Source organism: Cavia porcellus, unplaced genomic scaffold (genome assembly GCF_034190915.1).
Source record: "Cavia porcellus strain 051 isolate PalLab524CR breed Dunkin Hartley unplaced genomic scaffold, mCavPor4.1 scaffold_23, whole genome shotgun sequence".
NCBI lineage: Eukaryota > Metazoa > Chordata > Mammalia > Rodentia > Caviidae > Cavia > Cavia porcellus.
In genome coordinates, this window is record NW_026947506.1 from 40,643,897 (window position 1) to 40,666,613 (window position 22,717).

The 22,717-nt window shown below is 47.3% G+C and overlaps 1 long non-coding RNA gene across 6 annotated transcripts; it reads right to left on the reverse strand.

The window, feature by feature from the left end:
* Positions 1-5,361: 5,361 nt before the first annotated feature.
* LOC101788188 (uncharacterized) lies at positions 5,362-21,871 on the reverse strand. Of its 6 annotated transcripts, none has more exons than XR_010042357.1 (7): positions 21,343-21,871; positions 17,855-17,944; positions 14,029-14,908; positions 13,455-13,746; positions 9,928-10,696; positions 8,988-9,225; positions 5,362-7,550 (listed from the first exon to the last, which is right to left on the reverse strand). It is a non-coding gene; the product is annotated as an uncharacterized LOC101788188 (long non-coding RNA). The 6 variants fall into 6 exon arrangements; XR_010042358.1 differs by having other exon boundaries at positions 9,928-10,750; positions 13,543-13,746; positions 21,343-21,870; XR_001201368.3 differs by having other exon boundaries at positions 13,543-13,746; positions 21,343-21,861.
* Positions 21,872-22,717: the final 846 nt, after the last annotated feature.

Below are 22,717 nucleotides of genomic sequence, written 5' to 3' on the forward strand. Positions count from 1 at the left end.
AGGGTGGACATAAACCACCACACCCTCTCGGCAAATGCCACTTTAGGTGATCAAAAAGAATGCGGCCGTTGTTGAGTGTTGTATGAGTATCGGTTAGGTCCTGCTGTTTGATAGCATCTGGGTCATCTATGTGTTTGCTGATTTCCTAGTAATGTTGGGAGAATGGTGTTAAAGTCTACAGCTGTAACTATAGACACCTCTATTTTTTTTCCAGTTCTGTTAATTTTGCTTCATTTATTTTGGAGGTGTGTTGTTTGTTTCGTATACATTCAGGAATGCTATGCCTTCTTGATGGGTGATCAGTAATGTACCTCTGCATCCATGGTGGTTTTCTTTGCTGTGAAATCTACTTCATTTGATTTTAATTTAGCCACTTGGTTTTTTTTGATTAATATTTGCATGATGTGTCTTCTATATCTCTTTACTTTCAAACTACATATATCTTTATATTTGAGTTTCTTGTATGGAGCATATAGTTGGGTCATATTTTAAAATTTGCTATAGATCTCTGTCCATTTTTTTGTTTTATTTATATAATTTATATTTCATGTATGTCTGATCTGCTAGGGCTCAAGCATGCCATTTTAAAATTAGTTTTCTCTATCTTCTTAAATTCCTGTTTCTCTGTTTATGCTTCTCTGGGGATTGTTTTACCATTTCTTATGCAGTAATTCCATTAAAATTTTTTTTTTGGTACCAGGAATTGAACTCAGGGCCTTGCACTTGGCAGGCAGGTACTGTGCTGCTGAGCTGTATCACTGGCCCCCAGAAATTCCATTTTGATTTACTTATACTGCTTTTGTGTGCATGTCTTTTAGTGTTTTCTGTAGGTGTCATATTATACACAGGTGACATTGCAGCAGCCAGCTGACTTTGTTTTACTATGTGACCTCCCTCTCAGCAGAGACAGGTCTCTAACTCCTACCACCTGTAGTTGTCCTAACTATTTCCTTTGGTTACAGTGAGAAATTCATCAACATCATGCTTAGCTCCTCCCCTTTCCCACGTTCCTTTCCTTCCTGAGGGTTGAACCCGGGCCCTGATACTGACTTACATCCCCAGCTCCTTTTTGTATCTTTGAGACAGGGTCTCCCTCTGGTGCTAACTTGCCCAGGCTAGGCTCAAAATTGTGACCCTCCTCCCTTACTCTCCCAGAGTACTAGGAATATAGACCTATACCATCATGCCTGGCCTTCCTCTAGCAAATTCTTATTATGCCAATTAATTTTTCTGGGTTTTTCCAAATATTCCATTTTATGTTAATTACACCAATATGGAGCATTTATGTGGAAAAGATAAATAAAAAGTCATGATTCAGGAGGCCAGTTCTCTTAACACATTCATGTACTCAAAACTATTGTCCTAATGGGGACTTCAAGCGCCGCTAGAATAGCCATTTGTAGGGAAAACCTAAAATTACGTGATCAATGGAGTCATTCTAAATGCTTTGGTTATCGGATGAAAGATCATTTGCACTTTTCCTAAAAAGCTTATTTTAAAAATGAAACTGCATCTCACACGTAATTTCTCCATGATTCTTCCGAATTAAAAAAAGCAAGCACTATTGCTAGTGTTGTGCCTTTTTGTCACAGGGGCTTTTGGGGTGGAGAGAATGGCAGAGTACTGTTTCCTGTGTAGACTCTGCAGTACACGGGGGCCTGTACGATCACCAGGCTTGAGGCACAAGATGTATGTATTACGGTTGGCATTTGTTTGATGCTGATTCTGGATATGCCTAGTTATTAAGAGATACATATGGATTTTTTACAAGATGGTTCCAGGAAAACATTGTGAGAAGAAGGATGACTCAAAGGATACTGGACATTGTTGAAATGTCATCTATATTAGGAAGCTTTTGTGCAATCCCTGACAGCACAGTGAACATAGCTTGTGATTGTGTTTCATTATTTTCCTCTCATCCCTTTTCATTTTATCTAATATCTTCTCTATGTAGACAATTGGCCATGTTAAGACCTCAGAAAGATGTTTTTCCATCTCTGAGGATGTTCACCAGCTCCAACTTATCTTATTTTTTTCCCACTCTAAGCATTTTGAAAAAGAACCATAAAGAGGGGACTAATTTTCTCAGTATTCAAGTAAATTATATAGTAAAATAATTAAAATAATTAGGTACTGGAGAAGGTCCCGACAGACAGTGATTCAACAAGGAGACTTGATTTAAACAGGAACTTAATAATAAAGGTAGCATTTCAAAGGCAGGTAAGTTAGTAGGTAGTCATGGAAGAACTAGTTAATCATGGATGGGAAGGGGAAAGCTGGCTTTTACTCCACTTGGATCCAAGACTTAAATATAAAAATCATGACCCTATTCTTAAAAAGGGCTACCATGCTGGATGTGGTGGTACACAAACGTAGCTCCAGCTACCTGGGAGGCTGAGACAGGAGGATCTCTTGAGCCCAGGGGTTTGGGATCTGAGTAACGTAGAGAGATCCCATATCCAAACAAAAACAAAGACCAAACTAAACCAAATCTTAACATTTTAATAATTCTGAATTGGTACGAGAAATTTGGGAGACTATTTGTACAAATCAACAGAAAGACCATAAGAAAATAAAACAAAGGAAAGGACACCCAATCTTTTTCTTAAGTTAACTTTATTGGTACATTTTAACATGACTTGTTTCCTGATTTTTTTTGGGGGGGTACCAGGTATCGAACTCACAACTGTGTGCTTGCCAGGCAGGTGCTTATGCCACTGAACTAAATCCCTGGCCCTATTGATATATTTTAGATATCTATATGATCACATTAATCATAGGGAATTTGTACATGTACATGATATATCTTGATTCTTTTTTTTTTCCCATTCCTGTACCCTCCTTTCAACCCTTTTTCCCCTCCTTATTTACAAATGCTTTGGTTCCATTTTTCCCTTCTTTTCTCATTTTCTTTTCCCTTCCTTTCCATCTCCCCCTTCCCTAGATCCTCTCTCCATTTGAACATTTTCTTCCTATTTCACAATATTATACGTTTTGGTTCTTATTTACACTTTCATCTTCTCACAGTGAAACAACATGGTATCTACGTGTGTGACCAATTTATTTCACTTGACAGTAGTTTCGAAGTGAAGATGTCTTACCTTATAGTAAATGTACTTTTCACCTCTGAGAATCTAGATCAAAGTAGTGCAAGCCTGTGCTGCTAAGGCACCTTCCATGTGCTTCCTGTGCCACCCTCTGCACGTGGCATCCTCGGAGAGGACCATCGCCCTGGATCCTGGATCCTGAAGGGGCAGGAAGGCGGAGGGCAGGAGAGAGGAGATACCAGGGTCACAGGGCAGAGGCTGCTTCCACTAATAAATGTTCTTGCAAGGCCAAGTCTGCTTTTATCTCATTTGCTAGAACCGTCCCTGGCTGCTGGGGGGTGGGGAGGGGAAGTGAAGGTTGTTTTTTAACTTTCCACTGTATAAAAAGTACACAAATCATAAATACGTAACACATTTCACACAGCGAGCACGCCAACGTGGTCAGTATCCAGATGGAGAACAGGATTAACCTCCTAGCAACTCCCTGCTTGCCCCTTCCCCTCACTACAGATGGTATTTTCTTTTTGTTTTTTTGGTCTTTTTCCTTTTTATCGGTACCAGGGATCGAACTCACAACTGCCTGCTTGCAAGGCAGGCGCTTATGCCGCTGAGCTAAATCCCCAGCCCCCAGATGGTATTTTCAATAGGTCATTGTAACCAAAGTTGAGTTCATTAAGGAAAAGAGAAAGTGCCAGAAATTTGTCACAACCATATATATATATATATATATATATATATATATATATATATTACCCAAGAGGCACTCTTATCTTTAACTGTTTCCCCAAAATCTTTCATTATCGGTCTAAGACATGTTCTTTATTTTTAGAGATAGGGTCTTGCTATGTAGTTGAGGCTAGCTGTGAACTTGCTACATATGTAATCCAGGCTGGCCTTGGACTCAGTGATCCTCCTGCATCAGCCTCCTGAGTGCTAGAATTACACGTGTGCTCCCCACACCAGGCTCAGACATTTTCATGTCAGGAGTTGACCCCCACCCTTGCTGGCTAGGATCCCACATTGGGAGCTCTGTGAATACAGAAACATCCTAGAATGTCTTTTTCAGGGCCTCCATTCCATGAATGCAGTAAATATGAGGAAAATTTGCAATTTTTAAGAAGCTAACTCTCAAGTGAGATATGGATGGCCAAGTCTTAGGCCAAGAGTCAGGATCCAAGTAGTATTACAGCACGCCCGATACTGGACTGTTTCCCTGGAGGCTCTCACCCTGCTGAAGCTGAGAACATTCATCTAGGAGAGAATCCCTGCAGAGACGCTTCAGCATCCACACAGGACACCGGCTGCTTCCCATGTAACAGAAACTACAAAGGCAATAATGTGATAGGGAACTCAAGAAAACAAGGGTGTGGTGTGCTACAACAATCTCAAGGTGGAGAAAAAGTGTATGTACTTGGGGGAGAAAAAAGGCCTTCAGACAGTGCTTCCGGCTAACTCAAAATCTGGGGTTTTGTAGCAGAGAAGATGCAGAACTTGCGGTCAGAGTTCCTTCCTTAGGTGATGTGAGAGAACTCATGTGGGATTAAGCTGGGCATGGTTTGAATATGCAAAACCACGAGCACAATCCACACCAGATCATTCACCCTGGGAGCGGGGCGAGTGCAAGTCACCGAGGGAGGAGGGCGGGCACTGGAGAATTCACAGGAAAGGAAGGCTTGTAAAGATGTTGTAGAGCTTTTAGGCAGTCATCAGGCCGCTTCATCCTAGAGAAAGGCTTCAATGAGGAGGAGTGGGGAAAAGTCTCAGTTCTCCTCATTATCGGATTTCAAAGAACTCCAAGGGATATCAGAAAACTTTCTGGGCAAATTCAGGGTTAAGTAAGTACCACAGTAAAGCACCAATCCTATTACCGTGCAGGGACATAAACTTTTTTTCTGATTTTACCCCCAAAAGAGCTTCTATTTCTTTCTCTTATTATCTAAAGGCTTTTTATATTCGTCTGTAATGATTCCTCTCTCTCTTCCTTTTATAAGCTTAACTTTGCCCTCTAGGTATGCAATTCATTTCTATTGAATGAATGATGTCATAAAATAGGCTCATATAACTTTCCTGGCTTTGGGGCCAGGACCCCCATATAGAGGGAGACATGACTACACTGAGAGGGGCTGGGCTTAATGACAGACCATGATGATCACAACTTCTAATAGCATGACGCATCTAAGGCTGGACCCCTAGATCTGCGACCTACAGTGGCCCCATCTCTACAGGACTGAAGATTACTCTGGGATAGGAAATGGGGTGGGCGCCTTTTCTCGGGGTTTGAATGCAACAGAACAATTTGCATTTGTCAGACACATTCAGAAGATGCCAGTCTAATCTTTATTTTAAAGAACAGAGTTTCAAAGAGCTAGGGAAGAGAAGGATCAGGCACATTTCTTGTCACAGAATCACGTGTCCACAAGAAGCTGCGCCGAGGGGAAGCTGTCTTGGTCCGCATTCTCGGCACCGCCTGCTCTCCGGGCTGCCAATCTACTCCCCTTCCTCGACAAGCAGTCTAAGTCTCCCAAAATACACCCTCGCCTCCCACTGACTTACCTTCCCAATTGCGTTAGAAGTGACTCAGGCCTTGTGCATTTTTCGGGCTCTTAGCTTTACTTGGAAAAGAAACAGGTAGATGGGGGGAAAAGGAAAGAGAAGACAGAGGGACTGAGGATGCCATACAAGGCAATGAATGAGAGCCACAAATCCGGGACTCTGTTCCCAAGATGACCTAAATCAAGGCTGGCTAAACAGTAAAGCCCAGGTCCCCACAGTTTAGTTTCAGCTGCCACAAACTCCTTCACCTACCGGAGAGCTGGAAGCACCCAGCTATGGACGCTGGCCTCTCTCCAGGGTCCGCCTGACTTCTTGCGCCTTCCACGGCTATTTCTGGGCCCCTGCTCAGGCCCCAGATCTCAGCCACTGCGCCCTGCTGAGCTTGTTCTCCACACAACTCACCCCCGAGCCCATCTTAGAAGGCTCAGACTTCTGGAAACTTCCTCAATATTTTTCTTTCCTTGTCTATCTAGTGATTGGGACCAAGAGCTGGGACTGTCCTCTAAGTTGTGAAGGTGACAGATAACGACAGGAAGTGTTCTGGGGTGGTTAGAAGTACAGAACACGTTCTCTCATCAACCCCTAGGTGGATTTTCATTTGCAGCTGTAACAAGAACCAAAGGGTGACAGGGGCACCATGGAGGAGATGACACAAAAGCTCTGAGAACTTTTCAGGCTGCAAGGGATAGAGGCTCGCTTAGAAAACAAAGGCCTTTAACCTATACAGCTGGCATGCTGAAAGCTAGTGATTCCAGGGTAGATACAGTGGCTCAAGGACGTTACCAATGGCCTGGGCACTAGGCCGGGGATACAGCTCAGTGGCACAAGTGCCTGCCTGGCAAGCGCAAGGTCCTGTGTGTCACTCTGTCTCAGCAAGCTGGCTTTCCCCAGGCCTTGTGGTCTCTTGGACTGTCGATGCTCCCGGCCATTTCTCCATAGTGTCCTGCAGCAGTAAGTCACACGCTTTCTAAGCCAAGTGACAGAAGGGAACGTGCAGTGAGCTTGCTGCAGTGACACTCGTGGCTGATGCAGGGCTCCCTGGTGGGAGGGCAGCTCTGGGGCTGCTACCTCACTCTAACTGCCAGCAGCTCTGCTCAGGTTGGCCCCTCCTTATCCTCTTGCCAAAAAACAAGCCTACTTTCCTCTCCACCACAGCTGGTTCTGTTTTGCTTTATTTAAACCTTCTCTCCAGTAAAATTTTGCACAGCACACTGGTCCACCCAGGCCCTGCTTGCTTCATGACAACTTGTCCCCCACTGTCTAGATGATCTCCATTTTGGGTCAAGTTTCCCAAAGGGTAAATATGATCAGTCTGACTGACTTTATGTTTTTGTACCAGGTGACTAGGAGTCACTGGCCAGGATATGCTGGGTCCCAACACCGTGAACTGTGCACACACCCTAAAGAGTCCCATGGTGCGACACAGCCAGGGCAACAGGGCTGAGCAAACAGGTAGGGGGTAGCCTAGTGGGGAGGACCACAGAGAGAAGCACAGAAGCTCCAGTGGCGTGGCTCCATGGCAATGCAAAGGCCCCTGTGGACACCTTGGTTCCAGCGGACACTACCAGGAGTGGAGGAATATGCTAGAAGACATACACAAGACCCCATCTCAGCCATTCCAGTGGAGGTTCTGGGTACAGTGGGGCAGAAGCTGAGCATAGTGCCTGGCTTGCAGAATTGAGAGCACAGTCCCAGATTCTTGAGGCTGCTGTGAGTCGTGATTCTCCAGTTCTCACAGCAGAGATTCCAGTGACTGCTGGAGGGAAGGCTGAGGTCTCAGGAATGTGACTTGCGCAAGGTTGGAAGTGTTCACTCTGAGATTTGCTCTCTTGGAAACCTTGATGCAGCTTTCACAGGCACAGGAGATGGTGGAGGTGGAATTAGCTCAAGATGGCCCCACGGCCCAGCTGGACTATGCACTGGTGATTCCAGCAAGTGGAGTGAAAAATTCTGCAATAGAAAAATGAGAACTACTGGCAAAAGGTGGGAGGCAGACCTGACCTGGAATCCTGTCTCCTCTAGTAAGGGGCTGTGTGACTCCGAGCCAGGGAACGCTTCACATCTTATTTCCTTCATCTGTAACACAAGGGCAGAAACATGGCTGTCTAAAGGGGTGTGGGGAAGATTTAACCAAGATTCTGGGTGTGACACACTTGCACAGGGGACATTACATTCCTGCTGGTTATTAGCGTGGGTACTTCACTCGCTGGCTGCTGGGACTTTCTGGGTGGGAACTCAAGTGGTGCCCTCATGCCAGGGAGTGGGGTGGGAACTGGGACAAGGGGTAACTTGACTTTACAGCTTTCTACCTAGACCTGGCTGGTTAATTGGTTTGTTTCCTTCTTTTTTTAAAGACCTCATTTCTTAAGCAACTTCCTGAAAGCCTTTGAGATATCTTTGCCGCTTATGGGGAAAGGCCCAGACTAGGATCACCCATCCCCCAGATCTTTGTTCCTCCAACAGCTTTCTCTCAATTACTCACTTTGATTTCTTCCACCTGTTTTTTCCATATCTTATCTGCTGTGGCCTCTGGCCAGTCATTGCCAGAGCAATTTGAGACAATATTCTGGAGAATTACTATAAATAACACTCCAGCTATAAACTGCCACCAGGAGCAGAGCACCTGAAGACAGTGACCGGCTGTCTCCCATGGCCCAGATAACAGGGTGCATTTGGCCTGTGGTAAGCCAACAGCGGCAGCTGGCAGGCCCACTCTCCCTCCTCTCGATGCCCATGCGGGAACCTGCAACCTGCTCAGCAGGTCCAAGTGACGGCTCTTACTGTCCTGCCAAACACAGCGTTGGCTTGTTTGCTTTTAAAGTAATTTAGAAGAGCTACAAATTTTCTTGAATTCAGCACAGAAGCTATGAGCTACAAATTTTCTTGAATTCAGCACAGAATTTACCTCTGTTTTTCAGGAAAGACAGATTTGTAACTAACAAGAGGAAACAGGCCTTTTCTGTACTTTCTGTGTGGGACCCAGAACTTAGCCATACACCAAAGGGATGAAGTCACAAGGTACAGAAGGACACAGTACAGTTATTTACCTCTGTCCTCTAGGCCCTCTGCATGACTGGTAGCTTTGTCACTACAGAGCATTAGGAGCTACTGTGTGAACACCTCTCCTGCCAGAGGTGAAGTGGGGCACTGCCGGCAGCCACAAGCTAACACAGGCCCTGTCCTACGAGCTCTAGGGGGTTCCTGAGCTAGGCTCACTTAACCAGCACCCCTGCAGGAGTACTGATTCTTGCTTGTCCCCAGCCTGCCCCCTCCTTATGGACACTCCCAGGCCCAGCGCATCTCCATGCAGACCAGGGATAATGGGGTTTCAGGGCTAACCCAGCTGGCCTGCTGCAGTGGGGTGGGGGAGGACAGTAAGTAGGTCACCTTCCTCCCTGTGTAACCTTGAACATGAGGGACAAGCATCCCAGGAGAAGCAGGCTGCATCTTTAGTTAAAGACAAACGCCCTGAGCCATCTGCTTGGACTGCAATGTCCACAGCTGTTGAGAACCTCATTCCGGGTGTGTCGTGCTCAGAGGTGCTGTGGGGGAATCCAAATGATGAGATGCAGTTCCTCTGCTAGGAGCTTAGATGTGCTGGAGAGGAAAACGGCATAACCAGATCCTGGAGGAACAGAACACAACATGGGTGTCAAGCAGGTGTTTCAGGCAGTGATCCCTCCTAGAAATGGGGGAGGTGGCAGGGACAGTGGGCAGGAGATGAACTGCAGGCTACAGGGTCCTGGGAAGGCTTCCAGGAGAGAGGGGGGAGGCCAGGTAGCTTGAAGGATGGGTGGTGGCCAGGGCTGCACTCCATGGCCACCACTACATGTGCCATGACACGGGTGCTCTGCATCGTGTGTGAGCTGCAGATTCACCCAGAGCCTTCCCTCCTCTGCCTGCTGCAGTCACAGAAGGGATGGCTGGAGGCTGGAGTCTATGTGTGTGCGCAGAGATCTGTGGGTCACAAATGGAGCCTCACAACCCTCATTTCCCACCATGTCACAGCAGTGCAAGGCCACGATCTGGTCATGCTTTGTGCTGAGAAAGATACTGCTTCGGGGACACTCAGATGCTAAACCCAACCTCCCTCCACGATGCACATGGCCAAACATTTGGATAGAATTCTGGCAGAAAATCAAAGAACTCATGCAGCAGGGGAAATCTTTGAATATTATGAAAAGGGGAAATTTCCATTCATCCCATAATTCATACTAGAGAGACTCCCTCTGAATGGCTCCCATAGAGGCAGCTTGGCTGGAGTGGAGCAGGCACAGAGAGGAGAAAATCGTAGGGTGGAGAGAACACGAAATAAGCCTGAACCTACGTCACAGCTTGTGCGCATCCCGGATGCATGGTGTGATGTTCCAGAAAGCACCACTTTGCCCGGCTCTTGATGAGCCACTGCAAGCAAAGTCCTTTGAATGTGATGAATTGGGGGTGGTGATCATTTGAGGAGAAATCAACCCTTATTCATCGCTGAGGTTCCGGCTGGAGAGCAGGCGGACGGTCGTCACAGATGACAAAGTGCCGGGGGTGCCCCCATCTCCAAGACAGGGAGACCAGGGAGAGAGCTGAGGATACGGTGGGGGGGGGGGGTCTCCGAGCACTCGTGACTTCAAATGCTCACCCAACAGAGAGCTGTGACAACAGCTGTGAATGCAGAAAACGGTCTTGTCAGCGCTTAGACTTTTAGCAGCAGGAATGGAGGGATGCAGGCTCCTTGGGGACAGCGTGCCAGGGGACAGGCAGTCCTGCATGTGTGGTGCTTGGAGGTGCCCAATACTGTGTAGAAGGCAAGAATCAGGCTCTGCACTTCTCGAAGTTTCCTTTCCATAAGGTTCCCAAGTTTCCATCATCTTTCACCTACTTCCCTCAGTCAAGTCCAGCTCAGTTGTTTTCGCCTTTCGGGGTATCCTGGCCCCTGCCTCTTCATGTGCTCTGCACGGTCTGTGACGGGCAGGAGGCTCCTGTCCCCGCTGTGCTGTGACTCCTGCCCACACACCCTGGGCTGCTGCTTTGGCTGACTCATTCATTCGTTCCTCCGTTCCACGCAGATCTTCGCACCACGCAGATCTTCACAATATCCACTTGAACTGGGACACAGAACAAGGAAGGAGGAGGTGTCAGTGACAATGGGCTTGGGTAACCTAAGGGAGAAGATCAGGGGTCAGCCTTGAGATGATAAGGGCGCCTGTGTCCCCGAGTTTCCGAGGGGCGATCGGAAGGGAGCAGCACTGGTAGGGAGAGGGATCTGTCTTGGGCCAGATCCCTGGCTTCCCAGCACCAGGCAGAGACGGTCCTGGTCCTCCGGTTACAGCATTCCGTGCACTAGGCTTCCAGAGACTTTCAGGACAGTGAGGGACACTGTGAACGCAAGTGTGAAGGGAAGGAAGAGAGAAACGGACTGGGAACGGGAAGGCTCACTGGCTCTTTCAATTGTGAGCACACACAGGCCGCTTCACCGCACTCAGTCACACTCCCGGAGCGCGCTGGGCTGTGGGTGGTGAGAGTCACACAGGGTTGAATGGGGTGGTAAACACATGCAATCCCAGCATCGTGGGAGGCTGAGACAGGACTGTAAATTCAAGTCCATCCTGGGCAACTTAGGAAGACACTGTCTCAAAAGAGAAGATAAAAAGGGGTAGGGATGTAACTCACTGCACAGATCCTGGGTTCAAGGCTCAACACGGGGGGGGGGGGGGGGGAATGAAAGAAAAAGGTAGTCCCTGCCTTCAGGAGCTCCTTTCTAGAAGGGAGGCAGACAGTTCAGGGTGCCAAGAGTTTTGCAGTGGGAAGTGAGGGACCCACAGAAGCTCAGAGAAGCATACAGACTGGCCCCTGGGAACTAAGGGAAGAGAGGACATTTTGAGACATGCCAGGGGCCAGGCATGGTGGCACATGCCCATAATCCCAGTACTTTGGAGGCTGAGGCAGGAAGACCTGCTGCTGCAGGGTGGAGGGGTGAGGAGGAGGCCCTGTGAAGCTGGCAGTAAAGGGTGTCAGGCTGCAGGCATGGCCTGGCCTGGGCAGCTCTGCTGTTTTTTGTTTAGAAGCCCAGGGTTGGGAAACAAGAGCACATTTGTGCAAAGATGAGGTCCAAGAGTGAGCGTGTGAGTTTTGTCCCACGACTTCCAAGAAGTGCAATGAACATAATAAGCGATAACGCAGAAGGGACAAGGGGCGATCTTGATATCGTTGCTAGCTGCTTCTCTCAGGAGGCACCAGTCTGGGCAGGAAGGGCCGCAGGCAGGGCCTCAGGCTCCAAGGGGCTTTGGGTTTGTTCGCGGGCAAACATCTCCCTCTGGTGGTCAAGAGCGGTACTGTCCTGGCGAGCCCGCACGGCGGGAGCGGCACGCCGCAAGGGCAGGGACCTTCCCCAGGTCTTCCTCTGAGATCGGTTGAAATCAGGCCTGGGGCTGCACGGAGCTTGTGGACCCCAACTCCCTTTTTAGAGAAGGACGATCAATGGGGGAATGTATGTACCCTTCTGTATATCCACATGGTCAGAAAAAGTGATCAAAAGATACTCAAACATAGGTGACTAATCTTTTTTCACATTATCATGTACACTACTTTAAAATTCTCTATTTGGTGCATTTCTTTCTTTTTTGCCATCCTGGGAATTTAATCCAGAGCCTTATACAAGCTAGGTGAATGCTCTAGCACTGAGCTATACCCCAGTAACACTTCTCTTTTGTTATTTGAGACAAGGCCTTGCTAAGTTGCCCAGGCTGGCATAGAACTTGTGACTCTCCTGCCTCAACCTCCTGAGGAGCTGGGATTACAGGTGTGCACCTCCATGCTGGGCACATGCATCAATTTTGTTGGCAAGAGGAAATACAGCATTTTAAAAAGGGCAGAAGTTACAACACAGTGGCCCAAGAGTAGCCCCCGGTGGAAGCCATTGAAGGGGCAGCTCTTGTTCACATCCAAACCTGGATGGTCACCAGACCACAGAGAGACTTGCTGGGGACCAGGCTTCCTGAGGACCACTGTCCACAGTGCCTCCCGGGCCCCATGCCTTGTGCCCCTTTTGCTCCTGCACACAAGTTCTCCTGCAGAGAGGGATTGCTTTTCATGTCTGCTCCCGGGAAGGTTCTGAACCTGTCTCCAGTGCTCCACATGTGACATGTACTCCACTTGGTAAAATAAACTCTACAGGAGATAAAATAAACTCTACAAAGACGAAATAAACTTTACAAAGGTGTTTTGTGAGCCAGGTGTGGTGGTGGTAATTACGGAGCACTTAGGGGGCTGAGGAAGGAGGATCATGAGTTTGAGACCAGACTGGACTGCTTAGTGAGTTCAAGACTGGCCTAGATACAGTGAGACCCTGTCTCAAAACAAAACAAAAATGTGCTTTAAAATTACACACACACACACACACACACACACACACACACACGCACGCACACACACAGGCAGGGTTGGTTAGAGACATGGAAACTGGAGAGCAGACTGATGGTTCTATGTGACCCCATTGGCCACCCAAGTCCTAGTTAAGCGCCCTGTGACTCTGGCCGGATGTGATCTTGCCTTGGGCACTATCTCTGCAGTGTCTCTTGACTTCTGACCCCGTTGGCCAATAGGTGTGGTTCAGAGTCATGGGATATCTTCAGGGACCCAGCAGGGGCCTGTGCAAGTGAATGACCCCGCTAGGTCACTCCCAGGTGTGGATTCCTGACAGGTCACGTGCCTGGGCCTGGCAAAGGCTTTCCCAAGGCCTCTGGCCTCACTGGCTTCACTCCCATCCCAGAAAGGGGGAAGCGTCCATGGAAGGTGCTGCCAGCCTTGCCTGTCCAATGACAGCCATCTATTAATCAGAATGACACCCTTACCCTGGATAGGTACCTGTGGGTCACCTGCGGAGCTTGAGTATGGGCGGGGTCTGCTCAGACACTGGTCACATGTGCAAGCACATCACACCAACAGGTCTCACCATGACAGAGCAAGAGACTCCTCTGGCTGCTGGGCTGCTGTCCTCCCTCTCCATGAAGCTCTGCTCTCCAGAAAGGGAGGTCTCTGTTGTCAGCAGAAGGGACTGGAACATTCCAAGGTGGTTCTTAGTTTGATGCCTGTATGAGGTCACTCACAGGATCCTCTTTCAGAAAGTACCTGATAGGGGGTGAACTCCTTGTTCTATCTGAAGTCAGAAAAATCCAAGTAAGTGGACCTTTGACCTATGAGCTCAGTGTGTCCACAAGGGCTGGTTGAAACTGAAGACGATTTTTCCTGGGCTTATCCATAATGGAAATACCCATAAAGGGTTCCAAATCTCCCAAAGCACCCTTTAACTAACCTCTTCAAAATAAAAATGTTGTATAATGGGCATAATTTACCAGAAACACCAACAACTTTCCTAGTACAGTCACCAAAGTTCTAAAATATACCTACTTTGCCAGAAACAATTCCATACTGTACTCACCATTCCAGTGGACTTCTTTGCCTTGCAGGAGGGGAGGGTGAAACCGGAGGTGGCTACTGTCTGGGAGGAGCGTCCCCATCCCCTTCCGAGAGAGCATCAGGAACCCAGCTCTGTGTCCTTGCTCTCCCCAGGAGTCTGCAGCCCACTAGGACCTGCTTCTGGCTCACTCAGCCTCAACCTTTTCAGAGCTAAAGCTGGTCTGTGGTGGCCTGCTCTGTAGTACGTGAGTGCTATGCCTGGCTTTTTCTCTGTCTGGATAGGAGCTCTATACAAATATTTGTGGCTGTGTCCATTTTTTCCAGGATTTTCTTTATTTCAGAACTTTGCTGCGCTGATTCTTGATACTCTTCCTTCTTTTTAGAAAGCTCCTGTGCTGGACATATAGCTGAGCAGTGTAAGTATCTGCCTGTCAAGTGCAAGGTCTGAAGTTTGATTCCTGCTATCAACAGAAAAAAGGCAAGCAAGCCAGCTCACTGCCATTTTCTGTTGTCCAGCCAGAAGCTGAAGCTCCTCTGCAGACAAGTGCTCTGAGTGTTCCACCATGAGGTCCTCAGCGTCACCACTGTCCACCTGCAAGCCTATGCACTGTAGTGACACTGTCATCAACCACGGGGCCAGCTGCGAGCTCAGGCTGCTCTACACAGCCTTCCAAGTCTCTCTCCTGTATAATTTTAGGGCATCCTTCCTTCTAGGCAAATCTCAGTGTCCGCAAGACACACTGGCCCAGGAATTCTAGCCTCACCTAGGAAAGGATACTGTAATTTTCCTTCCAGAACTTCTTAAGGGTTCATTCTGTACCTGAGACCATCTGGAAGCACTTTGGGAATAGTTCCTTGGTGTGTGGCTTCTTAAAGTTAGCTGGCACCTGCTGGTCCCCAGGCTGCAATAGAGGAGTTGTATTAGGTCAGAGGAACTCGACTGAGAGCCATGGGAATTCTTCAGTCAGTTCTTCCAGATCTCATGGTGAGCAGGAGCTCTTTCCAGGATGAGGAGAGCCCTGAGTGGGAAACCTCTGTCCTCTAGGTATTTCTTAATAGTAGAACTGAAAGCCTCCCTGATCCACTCAAGAGAAAGTACTCTTGTTAGCCAGGTTTTTCCACTAGATCGCTACATGACTCCTAGCCCATTCTCCGTGACGTTGTTTTCTGAACAGTCCAGGGATCTGAGAGTGATAACCAACACAGGTTTCACCTGAAGTCACCTCTTGCACTGGCACGTAACAGTAAGGTTCTCCTACCCTTCCCAGGCTGTGGCTCAGCATTTCTTCCTCTTGCTGGGTATCTATGTTCTCCTGGGCATTTTCTCCTAGAAAAGGCCGGTTTCATCACAGTTGAAAACGTGATGAGAACAAAGCCCTTTCTCTATGCCATCATTTCACAGTAGTGCATGTAACTCTCAGCAGCCCTTTTATCAGCCCTGGCCTGCTTATGCTATGAATCCCAGTTCTTCCTCTAAAATTGGGAAGCCATCCCTTGCTGGCACAAAATGTTTCACTATGACCACTCGTTGATGGATTATGCTTTATGAGATCTGCATTTCTAGCCCTAGCTCCTTCCAGGGTATCACACTCAGACAGGCTATCACCTGCCATTGGACTTTCATTTATGCACACTAGCCTTTCTGCCTCATCTAACACTGTTGGTCAGCAGGAAAGCCATGCCTGCCACTGGGGACTGACTACATAGGCCACAGCATAGAGCACCTAAATGAAAAATGGCTCTGTAGAATATTTAGTGATCATGCTTTTGATTATTATTATTTTTTTAGAGATAGGGGTCTCACTACGTTGCCCAGGCTGTGCTCAAATTCCTGGGCTCAGGTGATCCCCTTGCCTCAGCTTCCTGAGTGCTGGATTAGAGGCAAATGCCATTGGATCATAATTTTTTTAAAAAGCAGGTTATTAAATATTGTATATGTAGTGAGATTACGAGTTACTGTCCTTTTTTAGGCATATTTATGTTTTCATATACAGGATAACATAGTCCACAAATCTGGGGAGGATGAGAAGAAAGCAAGGGACAGGTGGGGAACAAGACAGGCTGGGACTTGAGCTCTGCTGGCCCCACATTTGAGGCTGTGGCTGCCTTCAAATGACACCAAGGGCAGACTGATGGGGGCGCTCCTGGCCCTTCAGGGTAGGGAAGAGGCAGGACCTGTGGCTCTGAGTGTGTCCAGGGAGCCTGGCTAGGGGACTTGGCCTACTCTGGAAGATAAAGCCAGGGACAAGTGATGGACAGGGCAGAGCTAGGCTGCAGTCAGTGGTCCCATGCTGGACAAAGACCCATATACATTGTAAACACCAAGGAAAGGTAACCTTCCTATGTTAGTACTTTGCCAGTTATGAACTACTTTCTTGCCTGCTTTTTTTCCCCCTCTAATGCTAGGGATCCAACCCAAGGCCTCTGCACTGGCTACATCCCCAGCCCTTTTTGATTTATTTAGAGTCTTGCCGAGTTGCCAATGCTCCCAGAGTGCTGGGATTTCAGGCATGTGCCACAATAACACTACCTGTTACTTCATTTGATGCTTACAGATGATCAGAGGTGAAAGGACTTGCTGATGACAGCAGAGCCAGTCTAGGGGAGCTAGGGTCTGACCCCAGTTGATTGTGAGCTCTACTTGAAAGGGTAGTGAAGACAGAGAAAGGATCCTAAAACCACTTAACAACTTGATGCCCCAAAAATCCAAGGGTCAGAAGAGACGCAAGACCCAGTGCTAGACACTGGGATGGTCCCAAGGAGTTGGGTGGGGTGGCTGGGTGGCCAAGGCAGCTGGCAGGGCACTTGCGCTGAATACAGCAGCTGCTTACTGACCAGTCCAGAAGTGTCTCACCACCTCTCCTCCCTGGGGACCCATCTGTTCAGGTAGGCCCAGGAAGAAGGTCATCCCTCCTTGTCTCCTTTATCTCTGTGTCACTTAAACCTCAACACTAACACTAACTGGAAACTCTCCAATGTGTCAGTTATTTCTTTTTTTTGGTCTTTTTCCTTTTTATCGGTACCGGGGATCGAACTCACGACTGCCTGCTTGCAAGGCAGGCGCTTATGCCGCTGAGCTAAATCCCCAGCCTGTGTCAGTTATTTCAGTATGGCAATTTTGTGGTCAAACCACACTCCAAAGAGAAGGAATTCGATGTCTCCCTGATGCAGGATTCCAGGGACATGTCCAAGTCCGTGAAATCACTCTTGGTTCCTCTGCTCATGCAGAGCTCAGTGGAGGCTGCTAATGGGAAACAGGAAGCCACAGTGTTTTTATCTGCCTTTGTCAAGGGTGTTTATGGCCTGTGTGTGAGGGGATGCACTGCATGCTGAAGACTCTGACCAAGCAGAGCCAGTGATGTCATGCGTCCTCTGGGACAGCAGAAGACAGAGAGGCACGTCACCTCCCTCTTGGGTAGGGTCCGATCTCTTCACTCTTAGCCCCATGGAGCAGGCCTTCCACTGTGCACCCCATAATGGGGGTTAATGTTCATGGGGCTCCCTTCCAACCCAGAGCATAGGCTTATGAAGGAATGAAGGTAAGGTTATTGTCAATGAAAGTCTTTGTGAACCACGTCATGAATATGGGATGCCTAGAAAGTAATCAGAGAGCATTAAGAAGAGCTTAACATTGTGCACAGCGCTAACTCTTCAGGGAGTAGAGGCCATGCAGGCACCTGTGGGTGCGGGAGAGGTCTGCATTCTCTCTGGTGTCCTCCATTGTCCTTGGGACCTCTTGGGAGTTCTAAGGTCTTAGACCAGAGAGACAGCCACACTCAGTTCCACAGTCTACAGCTAGAATGTTCCCTCCTGCCTTGGACACCGGCAGCCGGGGTTCTGCTTCTTACCATAGCTCCAAGGAGCGAGGTTCTGAGGGTCATAGCTAAACGGAGTCATATTCACTGCGGAGGTGCCATTGTTCTGGAGAACTTCCTGTTCTGGGGACAAGGAAGAACATCAAGAAAGAGCTCTAAAGGAAAGCACGATTGCTTGCTTTTTTTCCTTTTAATCTAGTGTCTTGCTAGACTCTCCCTACCTTCTGCAGTACATCTCTTTAAAATTAGTTTCTGGGGCTGGGTTGTAGTTCAATGGTAGAGTACTTGGTGAGCTTGCACTAGGCCCTGATTTTATCCCCAGAGCTAAAGGAAAAAATGTACAAAGGTAAAGTCTTTTTATAATTCTATTTCCCAGAGACGGTCTACATTTAAATTATTTTTTCAGTATTAGGAACTAAGCCCAGGACCTCTGTACTGAGCTATATCCCTGGATTATTTATTTTTTTATTTTAAGACAGTATCCTGCTAAGTTGCCCAGGCTGGGGTTGAACTTGTGATCCTCTTGCCTTAGTCTCTCAGAGTGCTGAGATAACAGGCATGGGCTACCATGCCTGGCATGATTCAACTTTTGATAAAAGTCATATTTTAAAGCACTACATAGCTTTATTATAAAGGAACTATAAGTTAGATATTTGATACCATGACCATATTTCCTTGATTTCTCCATGAATGTCTTTGTTTCAAATATTCTGTCTTACTGTCTGTCCTCAGGGTCTGAGGATTTAGCTCAGTGGCACAAGCATCTGCTGGGCAAGTGTGAGGTCTTGAGTTCGATGCCCAGTACCAAAAAAAAAAAGTCCTTAATACAGTCAAGTTTTTTAGAATCTAAACTACCTGTCTCTGACAGCCTCTAAACCTGGGAAGAGTATCCGCATTCTCTGTTAGACTTCCTTGTAGTATTCTTATTTACGTATTTTGGTGGTACTGAGAATTGAGCCCAGGGTTTTCGTACTGAGCTACACCCCCAGCTTTTTTATGTATGTGTGTACACATTTTTTTGAGACAGGGTATCCCTGACTCACTAAATTGCCCAGGCTATGCTCCACTCTGAGATCCTTCTGCTTCAGCCTCCAGAGTGCAGGGATTACAGATGTGCCTTTCTATTGTCATGTAAAATTGCCTGGAAATTTAGCAGCTTAAAGTTCTGGGGGCCACAGCTAGACAGGGTCTCCACCGGTACTTTAATGATCTAATACAGTTCCCAAGGGCTGGGCACCTGGGAGTGGCTCTAGCTGAGTGGTGCCAGCTCAGGGTAAGGTTGAGGTCCAGTTGTCTGCTGAGGCTGAGAATTTTTTTAAACTTTGGATTTATGTCCCAGAGATAACAGTTCTTCTAAGAACTAGTATAGAAAGATAACAAGCCTCGGGGCCATGTCTTTCAGCAAGAGGGTACAGTATTGTATATAGCAGGAGTTTCAAGAATAGATAAAGTGGCTAGGCGTTGCTGCACATGTCTGTAATCCCAGCACTTGTGAGGTTAGGGCATGAAGATCTCTGCGAGTTCGAGGCCAGTCTGGACCCTGCTTCAAAAACAAAACAAAACGAAACACCCAAAGAATACATTAGGCACCATGGCAGTCTGGAGTTGAGCAAGAAACATGAAACTTCAGTGGCACATGCCTATAATCCTAGCTCCTTGGGAGGCTGAGGCAAGAAGATACAAATTCAAGGCCAACATAGCCAATTTAGTAAGCGCTTATCTCACAGGGCTGGGGATATTGCTCAGTGGTAGAGTGCTTACTAGCATGTGCAAGACCCTACGTTAGAGTCCCAGTAATTGCAAAAAACAAAACCCCAAAACATAAAACTGACATTTAATTCTGTACCGAGAAAGGTGAGTACATATTTTTCAGTAGAAAATGGTTAAAAATTGGTTTAAATAATGACTTCACGCAAGCCTATCCATATGAAAGTGAAATCAAGAAGTGGGGAAAACCACCTAGGTCTGGAGATGACCTAGAGTCTGATTTATAACATAAAACACAGTAATACCTTGGTTCACAAACTTAATTCTTTCCACCATTCTGGTTGCAAATCAAACTGGATGAGAACTAAATCAAACCTGTAAGCGCTAAGATGAGAAAAAAGGTTTGGGGTCAAAACTGATCTGGTGTTAGTTTTCTTTGGGGCCCATCCTGTCCCTATTTTCACAGATCAGTTCTCTCTTCTCCTCCCCAGGGTCCTGTGTCACTGAATTCTCTCTCTCTCATCCTCCAGCAGGAATGGCACCCCTTCCATGCCCAGGTGGCACTGCTCAATGGGTGCTTTGCTGTGCCTCTCTGGTGTCTACCACCTGGGCAGAGCATAGCTCCCCAGAACATTGCTAACTAGAGTGCCAATGTCATCCTGTGCTGGGTGACTCCTGGGCAGTCTCTCTCGCACAACAGTCCTGTGCTTCCACTTTCACCACCAGAATTCTGTCTGCATTCAAAGAACCAGGGGGATCCCGGATATAGCCCCTCTCACTGCTGCCACTCCTGACTGTGAAAGTCCCCAAAGATGCTCACTTGTACCACAAGAAGGTCACATTTCACAGAAACATCTTATGAGCTCCAGTATTTTTCAGACTTCTTGAATCACACTCAATATATTTTTAAATTAAAAAACATCTTGAATTTGGAAATACTGAACTCAGAGCCTTTGCACTGAGCCTTACTCCTTTTTTAAAATTTTGAGACAGTGTTGCTAAGTCATTAAATTGCCCAAATTGGGCTCAAACTTACATCTTTTTGCCTTAGCCTCCCAGAGTGCTGGAGTTGGCATGAACCACATCAGGCTGACTTTTTCTATTTATTTATTTGTATTTTTCTTTTAAAAGCATAACCTAAAATTTTTATCTCAACTAAACATTTTTTGGTGGGGGTACGGGGAATCAAAGTCAGGACCTCACACTTGCCAGGCACACACTGCCACTGAGCTAAACCCCTAGCTCCTCAACTAAACATTTAAAACAGTAATTCCTTAATACTCAATCAATGTTCATATGTTCCTGAGTTTTAAAAATTTCAGTAGGTTGGTCATAATTCGAATAAGGTCTACTGTGCACGATGCATTTGGCCAGCAAGTTTTTTCATCTATTGGTCTACGTTCTTCTTTAAATAATTTTTTTAAAAATATTAATTTGTTTATTGAAGTATTGCATTGTTTGTATTCGAGTGAAAACACTCTTCTTCACTGCTGGCCTCGGTTTCCCCTTCCCTAGTGGAAAAGGACCGGGCAAGACGGGGTCCGGGGGCTCCACTCCGACCCACTCTGCCCCTTCTGTTGTGACTGCATTCTGGAGAGGGTCAAACTCGTTCCGTGGGAAGCTACTTTGTGAGCAGCTGAGGGAAGGCGGGGCGCCCAGGTCTGGAGGGCGGGACCCGGCTGGCGCAAAGGACGGGCGACAGCGACACCCCTTCCTTCTGTGGTGGCCACTGCCCCCTGGCGGGTCCCTGGGAACAGGCCACCTTGGCATCCAAATAGGGGTTAGAGGCCGAGGTAACCCAAGAGGTGTTTTACCATATGCCGTGAAATCCTCGTGGTCCGAAGGGCGAGTCGGACTACTACTCTGTCCGCCTGCGGCCTGCGGTGGCCATTCTGTCTCGCACGTGGCTTCCGTCAAACTACAACTCCCAGAGTCCTCAGCGGCGAACTGGTTACCACAGAGACGGGCCAGGATCGCCGCTGTAGGTTCATCAGCATTCAGACCATTGGTGCCTTCGGCTTGCACGTGGCCGGCGCTACCTTCATGGCTTCAAAATTGGTTGTTCACGTTCTCCTGCTAGCCGACCTTTACCCGTGGAGGCCGAGAAATTTGATCGTGGTCTGTGGATAGGCCGAACTACATTTCCCAGAACGCTCCGAGCGCACACCACTTCCGATTGCGAGCTATTTGCTCTCACCGAGACGAGTCTCAGGGTATTTGTGCCACTGAAGTCTCAGGGAATAGAGGAGTCAGAGAAGAGGTACAGAGAAGGCTAGAATGATTAATTTGGTAATTAAGCAACGTCGGAGGGCACATCTCCTAATGTGCCTCTTCTGTTTCTATGGATGCTGAGGGCCCGCGCGAGTGGCACACAGTCCCCTGGAAAGTGCCTGAGCCGCTGCCCCAAGAACTATGGGAAAAGTTACCCGCCACGACCTCTGGCACTTGCACTCAGCCTGACACACAGAGGGTAGATGACTCGACTCTTCCACTCCCATCTTGAACGCTCAGATCCTGCCTCCCAAATATTAACAGAAGCTGACCTTTTCTCTCTGTGCCCACCTTACATTCTCTGACAAAAGTAACCTGTTACCTGCTCTGCTTACGGCTCTTCAGTGGCAAACAAATCAGCGTTTTTAGATTGTCGTGTTTGTTAGACCTTTGTCTATGGTCTCCTCTATTCTCATACAGAAGAAGAATATTTAGATTGAGGTTGTTCCTCATCTTGTGATTGATTTTTATAAAGCTATTGAGTTTTTAAAACACAGAGCTCAAATTACTGCTTTGAACAATTATATCCAAAAACGAATGATAAATTCTCAATGCATTGTTTGCAAGAGATATGTGTATTCTTAAAGTTGGAAGTGATGGTGCACACCTATAACCCCAGATATTTAGAAAGCTGAGGTAGGAGGATTACATGTTCAAGGCTAGCCTGTGCAATTTAGCTAGACTTTGTGTTGAGGAAAAAAAAAATGTGGGTGTAGCTCAGTGGTGGAATGCTTGCCTAACTTGGAGGAGGCTCAGCATTCACAGAACATCATCACAGAACACTGCATAGGTATTACAGACTTTAGGACTGTAAATGTAAGAAATGGGTTATATTTATTTTACACAACACCTTGAATGTCTAACGTCTACAACTGTTCCTAATCCAAAGAGTAAATCTACACTGAGCTTTGAGACAGG